Source organism: Taeniopygia guttata, chromosome 1A (assembly GCF_048771995.1).
Source record: "Taeniopygia guttata chromosome 1A, bTaeGut7.mat, whole genome shotgun sequence".
Lineage (NCBI taxonomy): Eukaryota > Metazoa > Chordata > Aves > Passeriformes > Estrildidae > Taeniopygia > Taeniopygia guttata.
The window spans coordinates 60662347-60680094 of record NC_133025.1 but is presented as its reverse complement, the minus strand read 5'-3'; the positions used below and the strand labels follow the sequence as shown (position 1 = coordinate 60680094).

Sequence of the window (17748 nt, the reverse complement as noted above, 5' to 3'; positions counted from 1 at the left end):
TACTGTTATTAAACAAAACAAATTCTTCATGCACAAGACACCAGATTGATTATATGACACAATACAATAGGTCAATGGGAAAAAGAAATGAACCACAGCAGAACTAAAATTTTTTTGACAAACCTATCCTCTTCAGCAAGTCTGGTAAGCTGATGACAGATAGAGTCAATTTTATGGCAAAAGACAATAGATACATCTAGATGAGTAAACTAAAACTCAGACAACAGTACCCTAAATAGTGTTGGATGAAGACTTTTACAGACAAGTTTATTTCCTTTGTAATTTTGTATTTTATTCAACACACATATTAACAATTCTCAAGAAAAATAGTTCAGGCTCTTCAATTTGGTTTTGATCCTAGGGCAGTACAAGTCAGAGGGAGTTTTCTCACTGTCTGGAGCAGATCCTTTATTTGCATTTTCCGTGTAATTATCTTTGAGCTTCTTGGTTTATAAAAGCAGGGACTAATTTAATTTAATTTAATTTCTCTGTCCCTCTAACTTTCTGTACCCAATGCTACATGTCAGAACTAAATGCTACTGAAACCACTTTGTACAGGCAGAAGAGCAGAAAACTCATGAGGGTCTCTACTCAGTCAACCCTGACATAGGCTAATAAGACACATATTCCTCACAACAGCTTTTATTGTTCCTGTTCTTAAGGATCTTCAGTAGAGGAGGTTCCAGGGTCTAGTCCATAACCTTAGGACACCTACTGGTATGTATTTCACTAACATTAACCTGAAACTGTCTTTTTGTATGCTGTAGTCCTGTTTATTGCTGCCAGAATTCCTTATTTCACAGCAGCAGGACACTTTTGACTCTTACTAAATTTGCAGCTGTCTTCTGTGCAGCTGCTCTCCCACCAGATGTTTCTCATCTTGCCTTTATGCAGATGATCATTCCCACGTACAGATCTTTGCCTTCCTGATTTGCTTCCTCTTTCTTTGCTTTAAGGCTTTTCTTTTCTTCTTTTGTGGATCATTTATACATGATCATATTCAATTTTGACCCAAACTTCCTCCAGCTTCCTTGTAGTCCTTCCCAACATAATATAATTCTCAAATGCAATGTGCACAGCTTATTCTCTTGGTCAAGTCAAGAGTATAACGCTGACTGGTACCAGCACAGATCACAAGGAGCCTTGCCAGCACACCTTTCCATTTTGATAACCCTCTACCTCAAAGTACGATTTCCAGATGGGCTGTAACCATCTGGGAAGTTCTTAGTTTTCTTATGCAAATGCCATATAAAGCAGTGTCAAAAGCTGCCTTTAAGTGCAAGATGTATGGTATAAACTGCTTCTGCTCTGCCTCTGAGGCCCTGGGTGGCCAAAGAAAGAAGGGAATTAGTTTGGTTTAATATGATTTTTTCTTGACAGATCCTGGTTGACTCTTACTCATGTCCTTGTTCTTAGTTATGAGCTTACAAATGTATTTTTCCATTTACTGAAGTTAACCTGATTGGTCCTACAATTCCTTTCGTTTAGTTTTTGGGGGGGGGGGGTTGGGCTTTTTTTGGTTTTGTCTTTGGTTTGACAAAAGCAACACAATTGTCTTTTCAGTTCTTCTTAATTAGAGTTCTCCACTAGTTTTTAGCACTAGTGGCTGTAAGGACAACCAGCTATACACTCACTCCATTAAATGTTCTGAGATGAGGGACAGCTAACTGGAAAGCAATCATCATGGACAAATACTGCTCTCTAATGCTCAGGCGGTTCTCTGTTGATGGTGTAATTTTATAACCATCTGCTCACCATTCACCTGCTTAGTAAAGTCTGAGGCAAGAAGTGCTCAGCCTTCCTGATATTATCCTTGGTTTGTACTCTCCTCAGGAGTCCACTCCACTGAGCAGTGGATCAGCCTTTGTTCTACATCTTCTACTCACTGACAAATTACTACCAACTCATTGATTTCTGTGTAGCCTCCTGTAAAAAAAAATAAATAGATATAGCCATCCATGGTTGTGAGGTTTCTTTGAAGCACCTGTGCTCAGAAGTGTTCCTAAACAATAAATGTGGTGCTGCTTGAATATCTGTTACTGGCAGGACTTTCTGGTCAACTTTGATGGAGCCTGCTGATGGTCATGTTCAGTAATGTTCTCTTTACAGTTGTCCAAGATTGAAGACCAAGATTTTTCCTATTACCATCCCAGTAGGAGCTGCCTCTGGGCAGTTTTCCTTATCTCCTGTCAATAGACCCATCAATGTCTCCCACATGGCTCAGAGATGACTCTCCAGGAGCCAGTTCTGTTTAACAGGTGATTTGTGACTCAGAACAACATCAGCCCATGGTGAGATGCTCCGCCCAGGGGGAGGAGCCAGGCATTCCCACCTGGATAAATCCAGCCATTTCTAGACAGAGGGGCAGCCTTTCCACAGGTTTCTGAGGGGACACAGCAACCACATCTGCCATCCCAAGGGGATTGCAGCCACTCCAATTGGGACTGCTACCAGCACGCTGGCCAGAGGGGTGTCAGGTTGTATTCTGCCTTTGTCAGTGGTCTTCCTTTTGTATCATTGCATGGATTTTTGTCTTTTTCCCTATAAATTGTATTTCTGACTTGGATTCTCTCACTGGTTTTGCTTTCAAACCAGAACAACAGTATGAATTAATTTCATTTTTCTGCGTTAAACCCCTTATTTTTCTACTATAGTCTAACTAAAATAAAATTGCTTGATTTTGTTTCATCTGTATAGCTCTGTTTAGTTGAACTAGAGCTAGAGTAGGGGTGATTACAGCAGCTTTTTCCTAGGCTGTCTGTGGTATGTATTTTCAATTAAACAGTGCCAGGACAGAAAAAATTGCAGATCTCAAAGCTGAGCATGTGTAGTGATATGACATAATGGTTTATTTACAGATTTTTCTCTTACTCAGCATTTTCATCTCCAAGCTCCCACTAAGTTTTTATGGCTGGAGGTTCCAGGATCTTGGCCATGAGTTTAGAATTCCTCTGTCAACTGGATTGTTTTCTGTTCCTCATGTGGGTTTGTCAAATCTTTTAGAATGGACTGTGCATGAGGCAGAATTATTTCACACTAGCTTTATTCTAGCTTCTTGCTGTCGCTCTTTATGTACTTCTGAAAGCATGTCTATTAAAAAGAGAAACTTACTCTGCCTCTCTTTTTCACATATTTTCAAACATTTTTTGAATGTCATGGTTATTTTCTAAAGATTTGGTGCTACTTTCCATAGTGATTTCTGTAATGAGTCTTCTGAGGATTTACAGGAATTTTAAAGTTAATTAACCCCCTAATTTATTAAGTCCTGGCAACCTTAAACAATAGTCAGCTTTTCTGTTCCAGTGAGCATAATGCTGTTATGTTTTTGACTGTCTTTTGGCAACATGTCCCTTGGTGAAGTTTTCTGGGATAGTTTCCGTGAGGTTAGTGAGTTTGCTGTAATCTGAAAAGAAGTTTAACAGTGCCCAGAGAAATAAGGAATTTTTGGGCTCTCTGCTGTAAAACTGTTTTTGCCATAACAAATATTTCTTACCAACTCAGCCCTAAGAAGCAAACTGTATATTCTCAGAAGAAATGGTGAAATTGAGTTCTGATGCCAAAGAATCCACTGGTTATTTTTGTCTAAGCTAAATCAGAACATGGTGCTGAGCACACATTTAAAGAGTGCAGGAGAGCATGGCTGGAGGAGCACGAGGGGGCAGCTCCAAGATGCGCAGTGCCTTTGAGAGGAGCCCCTGTGTGTCACAGGCGGCTGTGTTTTGACAATGCTGCTGCTAATGCTATCAAAGTAGCATGTGGGAAACGAGAGCTGGAGCAGAGAGATTGTCTCCTGCTTGTGTTCTCTTCTGGACCTGCTGGTGTCCCACTGTGGTGCTCAATGGTTCCCTGATGAATGTTTGGTGCCTTTTCTTTTCAGAAATGACAAGAGGTTTGATATGTCATAGTATGTGAAAGCTCAGCTGGAGATATCCTGCAGTGTGCTGAGGTTTAAAAAAGTTCTTTGCACCCCTTGCCAGAAAGCATGGAATCCTGAAAGCATCCCAGAGAAACTGTGTTCTAAAGTATACCAATGTCCTTAAATTAAATGAGTCTGTGAGATACCAGATGTGTTATACATTCTATCCTATCCTATTCATCTAATCTATTATTTTCTAATTTAATAATTCAACCTGCCTCAACCTGTTAACAACAGTTCTTATGTAGGATTTGACAATGCATTGCAATCTCTCTTTTAAAGGTTATTTCACAGAGAAAAATAAGTCAAATATTTAGAAAAAAGGGCAGGGAAATCTATAACTATGTGGGCACATATTTTATCCTTTTTTTATGTTTGCTCTTGATAGTATTCTTGCCCTATAATATGGCCTGTTAAAGGTTTCTGAGGTACCTGTGTGGCGCTCAGCAAGGGAAACATTTTCCACTTGGATTTAAGAAGTAGAAAAGATGATTGCCACATAATAAAAAACAAGCAGAAAAGTAACCTCCACTCTGAACCTGAGAAAAAACCAAGACAGTACTACTAATCACATTTTTAAAGTACATTTGCTTTCAAGTCAACTTCATGCTCTGTTTAAGGAGATACAAGAGCAGAGGAGGTGGCTACCACAACCACTGAGATTTTCATGTGCATAGATTTTAGAAGCTTGAGCCTTTCATGAGTGAATCAGTTCAGAATGGATGCACTCTAGGTATGATCCTACCAATCTAAGGTATTCTGTGATTTTGTGACTGTATTTGATTTTGCTGTGGACCCTATTTCACAAATACTCTGTCATTCCTTCTATTATACTCATGAGTATCAAAAATCCACTACCATGGAGTATGAGAGCTTCTCAGTGGCCTTTTTGCTGGGTCAGTATTTTAATTAACTTAAATCATCTCCGTGGTCTGACAAAATTGTACTGTGTTGAAGAGCACCTCTCTAAAAATAAATTCACATTGCCATTTGCATCAAGTCAACTTTTCCTCTATTATCTTATGCCAATACTAGCCCAGATAACAAATCCCCAAGGGCAGTGGTCATGTCTGTATTCTTTTTTAAATCACTGTGCATACCTGTCCTTTGCTGTAGGAACATGTTAAATAATCCTCTATAGGGTCCACTGAATTGTGGGTTGTTGTAAGCACCAAACTCCTATACCTGGGCATGCCAGTGGATGGGTTTCTGTATATTCTGCAGGTAAAATATCTGATTTTGCTTCCTGAGGTAGTTAGTTAAATCATGAATATTGCCTGAATGTGCTGTGCAGAGCCTATGAATAGGCCAGTGCCACTTTGCCAGAGTTATTGAATTCCAAATGTCTGAGTGATACCTGGACAAAATTGGTGTTAGACGCAAATCTGTTTCTGCAAGAGGTAGTCCTTGCCTTAAGGAGACGCCAAATGATTCCATACTCCCATTTGGAGCTGACATTTCTTGACTACTAGTGAGATACGTACAACTTCAAGCTGGATATTCTGTTTGTCAGCATAGACTTTTTTCTTGTACTAATTTTTTATGTTAGCCTACACAAATGTTTGAGACAGACGGATAGATAGAAACAAACATAAAAATCTAGAAACCTCCTTTTGGAAACACATACAAAGCAAGAGTAGCACAGGACATTTAGCAATTAAAGATTGCTTTCAGACTAGGTCCTAATGTATATGGGATACAAAATAATTTACATCTATAGGGCAAGAACTAAGCACCTAGAGCTAAATGTGCAACAGGGTGTTGGCTCTAAAAGCCTGTCTTTCAGATGTTCTTCCACATAGCATTTTCCATGTGGCTGGCACAAAAATCCAGCCTCACCAACAACTGAGAGAATTAGAAACCAAAAAAGCAAGGCTCCCAGAAGGTATCTAGATGCATGGGGAAGCCCTGAAACTGGCAGTAGAAAATGCAAGAAAGGGAGAGTCTAAACTTATCCCATTGGAGTTAAGCCAGATTTCCCTGCACAGTGAGCCTTTCCAGCTTTGCTGGCAGCAATCATCTTAGTGTAATTGCTGGAGGGACATGGTGGTTTTAGAGAAGGAAAGCCCACCCTTAAGTATTCTGACTGGGGAAAAAAGATTCCTTTACATGAAAAGCCAGGAGATGACTTTGTTTCTTTCACTGATTAGAAAAAAAAGACCTTCTTCTGAACAAAGTGTATTTTTCTAGGGGTTTTTTTTAGTATCATTTAACTTGATTCTATCAAGTACAGAATTAGGATGAGTTTATATAAAGTACTAATTCTACTTTGTCATGACATTTCTGAAGTAAGATTTATGAAGAGAGGCAGTATCTTTTATTTAACTGAATCACATACACTAGGCATCTATGTGACCTAGGAAGGATCTAATAAATATATATGTTTATTTAAATTCTCTTTCAGAATTTCAACCGAAATCCAGACAAATATCATGAAATGGAATAACCGCTGACCTTTTAGTTCTCACTGCAACAGCAACACAAGGTGAGCCTTATGTCAAATAACTGTGAAATTATGACCTCTAGAAATACCTTGCTCTACGCAACATTTCACGGTAAGAGCAGTGATTATCCAGCAGAGGACATCCTGCTCAAACCAAGAAATGGTGACAGCCAGACTGGGAGGTCTGAGCAGCATTTCAGGCTGCTAGTCATGTAGAAGCATCTCCTGCGTGCCCATGACATCACTTTGCAGTCACAGAGATTATTTTGCTTTCTTGTCTGGTGACTCTGCTCTTCAAGGTGGCCTTCTTCTGAAGAAGTGCACAGACATAGACAAGAGACTTAGATTTGACCAAAAAAAAGGAAAAATAATTTGTGTCAAATAGTATAGTAGAATGTTGTCTTCTTCTGTAAAAATTCTGCACAGGAGCACAGCAGAGATGTTCTTGCTGCATTTGCTGGGAATTGCTGTTGGATCGTCTCCTGGAGGATGAAGGTATGAAGGTTGTCCTACAAATCTGTAGCTCCTGTAAATTCCTGGCATGGTTTCTAATACCTGGCAGGATACCTTAGAGAAAAAACTCAGAAAATCAAATTCCACAAGCAAGTCACTTGCACTGTCACAAGTGACCCAGCCCTTCCATGGTGGCTATAGCAGAGGGGCTGGGCTGGCAGCCCAGCATTGTCTGTGCTCTGCTATTTCTGCTCAGAGGTCACAGCTCCTGGGCTGCAGCAGACAGGCTGGGCAGCGATCCTGCAAGTCACTGCAGTCCCTTGTCCGAGCTCAGAGGATGTGGAAAGCAAATGAGAAAGTTCTGGTAGAAGGGATGGGTTGAGACTTGCTTTTGAATTTGCTTAAATAGTTTTGAAATGCTCTTTCACGCTGCTTGTGTGGCTGCATTCACCTTTCTGGTATATCTGGCTTTCCATCTTGCTGGGAGGAGAGACAGGGTCAAGTAATGATGTCCACCCTTCTTGGTGTTTAAAGGGTCCTTGCCTGGTCACATTTGTAACCCCAGGGAGCAAGACACAGCACAAATCACACATATGAAAGAGATTTAAAAGAGTAAAGAGCAGAGAAGTTTGGATAAATACACAAAGTTTAGATTCTGATCCAAACCTCTCTGGTTTGCAAAATTAGTTTGGAAGCATCACAAGAGTTCAAAGTCTGTTTTTTCAGCTCTGGAGTTTCTGGTCCTGACAAGAGTTGGGAAGTGACAAAATTCACATAAACAAGGAAGGTTTATCTGAATTTTCTCAGGACTTAAAACAGTTACTGAATCAATGTTTCATTTGAGCCTGCACAGCTAACCCCACTGCGTCAGGTTATCTGATCTAGTAGACAAATGGTTGCTGTGTATTATTTGTGTTGTGTTAAGCTTGTGTCTTGCTACAGACTGAGTGAAGCCACCCTAAAATGGGGACCCAAACCTATCAGAGACTGACAAATGGCAGATGCCATAACAACCCTGAAAACTACCTGCTGAAAAAACTAAATCTCATAAGAATAAAATGATCAAGTTTCTAGCCCATTTGTTTTTAAGCAGTGTACCCTAGAAAGGAATGATGAGTTTTAAACAAAGACAAGAAGAAAAATTTCTAGGTTAAGATATTCCAGTTTCAGGCCAAGATCCGGGCTTTATGACCAGAAAAGGAGAAATAAGGCCCTTTCTGCTGTACATGAGTATTTCAATAGACAGATTGGTATTAATACCAGTCTTTGAGATGCTGCTTATTAAAACTGCTTCCAAAACCCATGTGCAAGTATCTCTACTCCCCATTAAAGTGAAATATGGGTGTCACTAAATAATCTTTCCAGCCCCCCACTTTCCAGCAGCTCATTTCCAGATCTGAACTTTGGAGCTGACCTCTGTCTTTGTGATGGGCCAAACCAAAAGCCAGATCTGAACGCAGCTGAACTCTGGGAAAGTTCAAATCTATCGTTTGTGGTTCAGGTTCAGCTCTAATTAAAATGGACCAGTTAGAAAGGCAAATGTCTTAAAACCAAACCAAAACAAATGTTTCACGTGAAACATTTTGGGTCGGGCTATATGGTACCAAGTAGTGTTTTTGTCTATCACATGATGTCATGTTCTTCTGGTTAACACAAACTGACAGCACACAGATACTGCTGCATGAGCTGTTCCATGCAGACACTTTGAATCTGACTTCAAGAAGAAGACAACATGAATGGAAAAGCTTTCATGATGTGCAAAACCCCATCAGCAGTCTTCCTGCCACTCAGCTCTGAAGGTAGGCTGCCACCTTTCAAACCTTCCATGCCCATCCCTTCTAGCACAGTAGTCCAGGGTCTCTCAAAACACAGTGTCTTGCTGCTCTGAGTGAAGCTTATGCCTCATTATGTCACCAGTATGTGGATTAATGCCACTAATCCCTGAAAACAAACAAAAAGGGGGTGCTATAGAACCTTTGGTTGCATAAGAGGGCAGGGAAAACCCAGCTAAATCTCCTGCTTAGTGCTTCTGTTTATACTATAGTTAATACTAGAGTGTAATAATCAAGATGGTTGATCAGTGGACAAGGGGAAAGCAAACAAAAGGGAAGGGAATTTGGTTTCAGCATTACTGAACTGCTAAAGTGAAAGAAAATGAGAGACAGCAAGGAGAAAGCGAAAGGGAAAGAGGGAAAAAGTGTTAATGCCCATCTCTGGTGTCAGGATGTGCACCAGTAGCTAGAAAAAGAGGGAACACAGACGGGAAGATTCACTCAAAGAATTACAGCACACATACAAAAAGTAACCAGAATTTACTCTCCCTGTGGGCTTTATTCTGTCCCTTTTATGTTATATGTAAGTACTGAACATCAGTTCAATATTTTCTCTTTGTGAAATTTGAGTGGAAAATTACCTAAGGTTTTTAGACTTCCTTCTGCAACCTAAGCTAATAATCCTACTAGGCCTCTTCTACTGGGATTTTTCACTATGGTTTTTTTGGTTTTTTTTTTTTTGGGGCCTGGACTCACTTTTTAGAAGACCATATTCCTCCACATTATTTCTTTCTTTTCCTTTTTCTTTCCTCTTTGAGTAAGAAGACTTTAACAGCAAACAGTTTTGTTTGAGGATACATCCCAAATGTTCAAGTGGAGGTTAATCCCCAAACATTTCAATTCCTCACTGAAATTAGTTGTTGTTCATTTCCAGAGAGCGAGATATGAAGTGACGTGCCCAAGGTCACACAAAAAGGCACAGCTGGGAGCAGAGAACAACTCCATTATCTCCTGGTCCACCCTTTCACCATAAAATGATTGTTCTTACATTGAAGTAGGAGACACAGGTATGTGAAAAGGGAGAGGAAGGGAATGGTATTGAGCTTCTCAACATGATTCCTTCCTCTCAGCTTAGATAAAGAGAATGAAAATTATTTTATCCATTCTGCATGAACACTTCTCGGGTTAAAGAGTATTCAAATGTTTTCACTCAGGAAATTTTCAGTTCATTTTCACTGATGAAGTTGTAACTAAAAGAACAATCTAATTAATCATTCTTAGCAATACACGAAATTCTATTTGTGGAATAATTTTAAAGACACCATAACAAGAGAAAGCAGTAAAAGACCCACCTAAGCAAAGGAATGAGACACAATATTTTTTTCTGCATAAGTTTCGTGAGGTTCATGAAATAGAATTGCCAGGAACCTAGCTATTACTTTGGAATTTTCTTTTAAGCAAGGAGTAGAACGGAAATAGATGCCAGCTCATGTGCTACACATGACAATGTATTGATGGTTGAAAGAATCACGTGATATTTCGTTATTGTGACAAATATGACAGAAAATATATGCTTGTCAATTTGTGCTGATCCTGCTCTGAGTATGGAAGACCCAAATGCTTAAGAATGAGAAGCAGTCAGAGAATAAAACCCACCTGACTCTTTAGGAAATTCACCATCTTTACTATGCCCTTAATGAAATACCCTGACTGATTCCGCCTGGAATACTGGCATTAGCAAGTTTCCAAAATATAGACATTAAGATTACCCTTCAAAAATGCACTGACAGGTACCCACCATTGATAGCCAAAACTGCCTCAACTGAAAACAGGAATGCACCAGTGCTCGGTGCTGCCCACTTTGGATTTTGGATACTGTATTGCCCTTCACCATTAGCATTTTTTCCTGCTTCTGGCCCATCCCTTTTTCTTTCCCTCTTCCTTCACATGCATTTATAGGTCTGCTTCACTCTTTCCCACTTCCTCACGTCCCTAGCCAGAGAGTTGAAAGGCTTCCATTACAAAGATTGAAAACATACTCTGTATTAAATGTAACAGGATAGTATGACCAGCAGGTCCATGTTTCAAACACATTCAATTTATATCACAACTGAGAATAAAGAGCAGGGGAAGCTACTTGGTGGGTTGTTGGAGGCTGTGGCTTCCATTTTTTTGTATGGAATATGTCTCTGTCACTTGCTAAATAGGTGCACCATCTGGTGGTAATTTTGGACTCCCAATTCTTAAATTTCCAAAGAGCAGCAATGGAGCTACGCCTGTGGTTGCAGAGTTTATTTTTGTGTTTTGCCACTATCTGTCTAAAAGTCCCCAGCTAAGACAACTTTTGCAGGTACTACTGGTGATTGAGTACTAAGAATTGGTAGGACTTTAAATAGGGGTTAAGTTTCCATGTCTTCCATGTGGGGAAGCAGCTATGGCTTTATGAGTGGACCAAATGCTCCCCTGCAAAACTATATATATAGAGAGATGGAAAAAATTCAAACACAAAGGAAATTTAGGTATTAAGGGAGTCTAAATTCCCAGGATAGGCAACAGGGACCACTGTGCAGTCAGTTTAAGATGCAAATCACCCTCTGGAAGTGTTTTTCCCTATTCTTTGACCATACAAGGAAAACAGCCTTGTTCCTATCTCGGACATCTCAAGCAAATGCCTGGAGCTGTGTGATGTGAAACTGGGCCAAAGATAAGTGAGGAAGGGGCTCCTCATTGTTCTGCCTTTTCTGTCTGAAACCCTTTAATTCAGCAGCAGAGAGATACCACTTCTACCTCTTGTGCCATTCCCCTCAGGAACCGCAAGGTTGCACCGACCCTGTCTGATGGGACATAAAATGGAGATCTCTTCTGAACAAGGTGGCTGGAGGCTGAATCAGACAGAATATGAGTTTCCACATTTTGGTGAAGAAATGAGTGAACAGGTAAAAATAAGTCATGATCCATGAGTAAATTTTTTCATTTTAGCAACATGAATGAAGCTGTAAAGTCTATGTGTAGTTCCATGCATGTCTGTTGAGCCTTCTCCCAGTGCACCCATGAGCTTTCTGGGGTGAGAGCAAATTAAAAAGACATGTCAGTAATTCGAGGCTAAGTCTTAGGAATCATCCTTCTCACACAATCTCTGCATTGGAGAGAGCATTATAGATAGCAAAGCAACAAACTACACTTGTGGCTAAAAGTAGTCTCCTAGTGGGTCTGGGATGAGCAGAAGGACCCATCACTGGCTTGATCTTGCATGCTGGCTTTCACTATGACTTCTATATTCTGAAAACCACTTGGTTCTGCCTTTAAAAAAAAGGCTTTCAAAGCCTCTTTAATAGTAGTTACAATGGAGGGTTTAAGGTTAAGCATGTATTGAGTAAAAAAAGCATGGCTGGAGTCAGTTCCCTGTTTGAATGACTACCTTAGAATGCTAGATTCACGTTTTCGAGTCTCCAAATAATAGATGATAGAGTCCTCTTGCTTGCTTGATTTCTTTTTTTTAATTTTCCTCTTCTATCAGTAACTATAATATTATTGTTCACAGTATGAACATCAGTGAGAAATAAACTACAGTCATGCACAATTTAATCCAATGCTAAAAGGTCAGGCATGATACGCACAAAGGAAATTTTGTCAATTAGAAAATGAGGTATTTGTCAGATGTAATATTTTGCAATACACCAGCCACTTTGTTAGTAAAAGAAATTGCTTGTGACTGGAGGCATGATGTCAAACTGCATGGATCAGTGATCTAATCCTGAATGATAAAATATTTGTTTGCAAACAGAAATGTGCAGATAACAAATGCTGCATTTTTTGTAATGTTTGTACATGCCTCTCTCTGCATTTCAAGCTTTTCAGTTTAAGAACACATAGCTCACCAAACGGAACATATCCCTAAGAGGAGGAAAGGGAGGGATGCTGCTACACATGTAACTCTGAAGTCTAATGTTATGTTAGCCTGTCCTGCTTGGCGTAGAGGTTGGACTAGATGACCAAACCTATCATCTGTAATTCTAGGGAAGAGATTTTGACAACACACTTAACCACAGTAGTAAAGCTCAAGGAATCTCCAAAGTCATTAGAACCGTAAGTCATTAAGGCATCACACACCAGCAGGTGTTGGCCTGCACTCCCTGTCACCCTCCATAAAGAACTTCCCCTGCAGTGGCAAGGTTTGGCAGCACCTGCCTGTTTGCAAAGTTGCTTTGTACTTAAAAAGTCAAATGTCGTATGGTTGATTGTCATTTAACTAATTGGGGTTTAGCTGAGTCCCTCTATGAAATTCAACTTTACTTTCAAGTTCTGCTCATAACCAAAAGCCAGGAGACTTTTTAGTGGTTCTGGTGAAACCAGCAGCAAAATTTCTACTGACAGTAATAGGACAAGAACTTGGCCCCTATCCTTTTGGATGATGCCCAGCCCCACTTTATTTGACTTTCAATGTCATTTGCCTTCCTGGCTTAAGCATGCATTATATTTTAAGTCATTGACCAATAGGACTGGGATGCTGAAGTAACCAATGAGTCAGCATGCTATGGAACATTTGTACTCAGCAATTTTATTGAAAAGAGATATTAAAAAATGACACTAAATGAACATTAATGTTCCTTGGAGGCACTTGGAAGTAAGGAAATGCCAAGCTTAAAGCTGTTATGTGAAGTTAGCCCTGTGTCCAAACTTTGGTACAGCATTCAACTAAACCATAGCCTAGAATTTGTATACTATCTTTTCCACAGGACCTCTGACTGACTCATCCCAAGGGAAACTAGCAAAGCAATATGGAAAATGTTACCCTGTATAACTACAGAAAAGCTGAAAGACAAAAAGAGGATTTTTGTTCTGGCCAGTGCTGGGCAGGAAATGATCATCAAAGACCCAAGGCCCCATCCTGCCCTCTTTACACCACACCTGAGTACGCAAGTAGGACAAACAAATGACAAAACTTATGAGTACCCACCCCTCTCCCCCAAAAAATGTTTCTTTTCCATACTGACACTTAGATGGAGCAATTCCATACCATAAAAAGGTCCATTTAGTTTTGAGCCACGGAAACAATGTGTTAAACCCCATCCCCACGCCAGTCCCTTGGTTTTTCAGGAGGTCTGAGGTTTAGGGAAGACAGTGTGTTGTGCTATATGATGTTTCCTACCAAGCTGTGGAGTGTTATGGGCCCTTACATCCCAGAATACCCATGGAAGCAGAGCAGAGTTCAGGAGACCCAGAGACTTGTGTTTCCCAAGTTACAGTTCTTAGCATTAATTTACATCAATGCATGGAACAAATTTAAAATTAAGTGCTCAGAAAACAAAAACAGAATTGCTCACAGTCAGGTATGTCAGTGTATTTAAATTTGAAAATGTCTACAGAAAAGCACCTGTTCCAAGAAAATCTTCACTTTTATATGAAACAGAATGAAACAAAAGCCCTTTCCTTAGAATGGGAATTCCAGATTTCATTCAGATCAGTAACCATCATTCCTCATCCAGCTGCAAGCCACACACAGGTCACCAAGTAATTGTATTACCATATTAGCACTGTGTTTGGAACAAGGATATCTGCCTTTTAAAGAAAATCTGCTGCCAAATAGGTAAATATTGAAATGGTAACAAGAACATTTTAATTTAAGAGAATTTACACTATTCTTCACACACATGACCCTTGAGGAAAGAGAAAATACAGTTGAGCTATACTTGAACTAAACAGTAAAACCTTAGAAAAAGAAAAGGAAGTGGAGAAGATAAATTGAGATATATAAACATCTGTCTGTTCATGGCTGGAGATTATTATATGCTGCAGACTATATATGTTTTTTTTTTTTATAGGGAAACAAAGAAAAAGATTATAAAATTAATGTGGCAAACTGACAGATTTCCTAGTAAAGTAAAACAAAATTTATTTCAGTCAACTCATAATTTACAAATGCTACTGTCCATTTATGTTTGTCTTTTCCTCTATGTTTTACAATGTATTTTGAAAACATTACTAAGGCCTCTCTGAATCATGTTGAGGTTCTGACATCTAAGAAATTTTTAAACACAGAGAAATTTCACTGACAAATGTTCAAATTGATTCACCAAGCTGGGAATCCTGTGTCCTGTCAAAATAGGATGTTTCTTTAAAACAACAGTACTTTGTTAGAATAAAAAGATAATTTTCTTTTTCTAAAAACATCCAAGTGACAGACATTAAGAGCAATGTATAGCTAATCAGTGAGAGCAAATAGACTGGACACCCTTAAGGTTAAAGACGTTTTAGTTTCTTCTTCCAGCAACAGCATGCCAGTTGTGAAAATAAAGGTGCTGTTTGAGACATTTTAAGAGGAGGCTTTGTAATGGCTGTTTGCAGGGTGGTAAATCTTTCCTGCAAAATGAACATGCGGAGGAATTCCACGGATTTTTGGGGTTTTATCTCTTTGCTGCCTGCCTCTACCTGTCAGCCTCTTACCTAGCTGCTAGGGCTGAAGGTTCATCATGCATGTCTTTTTATTTATTTATTTATTTTCATTCAGGCTAATAATGAGAAAACTCTCCCTCTCCAAACAACCCAGAAATATACATCTTGTTATGCACCACTGTGCTTCTATTAAGACTTATGCTTGCTTAAACAACAGATCATTGAATTTGCCATTGTTTTCATAGTTCAAAAAAATCAAACAGGCAAATGCAATGACTCCACGTGGCATCTTGGGAAATGGGCACCAGCAGTCACTCCAAGCTGGCTACATGAGCAATAAAGGCACAGTTTGTATTGGTCCTGCATCATCTCTGGAGCTGCACACGTGCTCAGTACAGATTGCAGCCAATTGAGTGCATCTGTGCACCTTTCTCCTGGTACCCCAGCCAGCCTGCTGTACCAGGAGCTGAAAGCTGATGGCATGCCTTGAGAAGCCACCCCTCACACTGGAAGGTTTTTACTATATCCTAGCACCAATGGAGAAATCCAGTTCAAATTACTGAAAACAAATTTATTTCTGCTCTGTTGCTTGAATGCTCAAATGCTTGTCTGAGCCCATGCTAAATGACAACAACAAAAAACCCCAAATTTTTCCACATTAGGTCCAAAAGCCACTGTGCAATTGAGGTTCTCATAGCTGACAAATGCCTAAACCAATCATAGCACCTACTGCTATGACAAAGATAATTACTGCCTTTCCGTCGGTGAAGTGTGTACCCTGCTCTGTATCATATTTAAAATAATCTAATTCCAGCTCATTTTCCTCCTCCAAATTGTTTCCAGCTGTACAATTCCTTTTTTCCCCCATATTGTTTTTATTGGATATAGTGCAAGTTCGTAAAGATAGATTTTCCCATAATAAATACACAGATGTTAGAATAATAAACATACAGTCAACCTGATATATGAATATTACTAAGCCTTAACAAACATATAACAAACAACATAAATTGATTTTAAAAAATTGAAAATGAGAACATAAAGTAGCAGAGAAAGAAATGGCAGGAGAAAATAAAGGCAAAAAAGTGAGCTAGAAATGAACTTACTTTAGCAAACTGTCTGGATTCATTTATGGCTCCCTTTATTGACTTGCTGATAGCATTAAAGCACAGCTATGGTTGTAAAGCATTCCTAAGAATGCCGCCTGTCTTCATGCATCGCGAGTTTCTGCTCCCACTGAAAGCCAAGCTTTCCAAGCTGGCCAACTCATACCACACTAGACACTACTGTGCTAGATTAATCCATCTGCTTGGACCCAAATATCCATTTTTGGAGAATAATGAGCCTCTCTACTCCTCCCATTTTTGGTAGGAAGCTTTTATGAACATTTGGCATCTCAGTGAAACCATCATCATAGCCCAGAATAAAAATTACTGGTTTCATATGTGGAATCCAAATTTAATTAAGCCTATATATGGCCTGAACAAAGAATAATTTACTGGCTGACACCCCCTCAGCATGTATGATAAGATGCCAACTGCTCCTCCATGACACCGTCACTTAGATATGTTTCATGCCCAATTCCAAAGTTTTTTCAGGCCTGCTGCTGAAACATGGGATCAAGAGAGGACTGACAATGTTACCTGTTTCCAGTACAAAGAGAGCAAGAATCACAGTTGTTTATGAGTATCTCTCCTTCAGAAGTTGTCCCCCTCCCCTTCCCAGTCTTCTGTTTGGAATTATCGTTTTCCCAGTTTATGTGTGCACATGTACAAGTGCATGTAGAGAACTGTGACATTGAAGTTTATGTTCTGATTGTGTTTGCCAAAAGTCTTCTTCACCTGGGAGTTAATAAAATCCATGCACAGATTTTGTTTCTTGCTTAAACTGTAGGGGTTTTCTCCTATCTCTCCCCCTTTCTGCCTGGAGAGTGGAACAAAAGTTAAGTGAATGGGAAGAGACAGGAAACTTCCTAAAATGCTCTTCTCCTAAACCTCCCCTGGCAAGCAGAGCTGTAACTTCCTTTCAGATGCATCCTTTCAACACACCAGAAAACTACAGATCAAAACAAAGGGTAAGGCATTAAAAAAAAAAAAAACAAACTTCAGAACTCTCTTGGGTTTGGCCTACTTGTTAATATTTCCCTGTCAGGTGTCCAATTTAATGATTTTCTGAATCACTGCACCAGTGACACAGACAAATATTGCTAAATCATGCTCATTTTCCACATCATGAGTCTGAGAAAGGAGACAGGTACAGATCACTTTGGATATCTTGACAGATATATTTTTCAAAACACCAAAATAACTCAGTTTTGCCCTGGTTTTAGCACTGGTAAGAGCTGCCTGTTCATAAGCACTTCAGTTTAAAGGATTCCAGTGGAAAGAGTCAATGCACAAATAATTAGCCAGAATAATCCACTGTCAAAAAACAACAGTAGGTTTCATTTCTGTTATTGATTCAGACTTCATACTACAGAGCCTGCACTGCTTACTTTTCTGGGGGGAGTTCTTTGCTTTCAATGCTATTAATGATCTGCAGCCTTCAGAGGCATGTGAGTGACAAATTGCTCTGGCCATCATTTGGGGGAATAGAGACCTAGTGTTGGAGCTCTCTTGTATCAATAACCCCATAGGACCAGAGGCTTTACTCTTCCAGATCAGGGTCCTCGCTTTCAAAATGTTAGAAGGGCAATTATCTTTCAACAGTGAATACCAGTAATAACATTTGATGTATAATTACTTTTTAATTAGCTTAAAAAGATCTATTTT

At 39.5% G+C, this 17748-nt stretch overlaps 1 protein-coding gene and 1 long non-coding RNA gene across 4 annotated transcripts in view; one reads left to right on the top strand and one right to left on the bottom strand.

The window, feature by feature from the left end:
* Positions 1-17748, bottom strand: part of WNT7B (Wnt family member 7B) — an 88934-nt gene that overhangs the window by 18927 nt on the left and 52259 nt on the right. The window lies entirely within an intron of this gene.
* LOC115493429 (uncharacterized) overlaps positions 1-17748 on the top strand; it is a 78914-nt gene extending 61166 nt beyond the window's left edge. For both annotated transcript variants that reach the window (XR_012053623.1, XR_012053624.1), the window contains 5 exons: positions 6321-6401; positions 6786-6854; positions 8477-8611; positions 9519-9651; positions 11393-17748. This is a non-coding gene — a long non-coding RNA (uncharacterized lncRNA). The remainder of the gene's footprint in view (positions 1-6320; positions 6402-6785; positions 6855-8476; positions 8612-9518; positions 9652-11392) is intronic.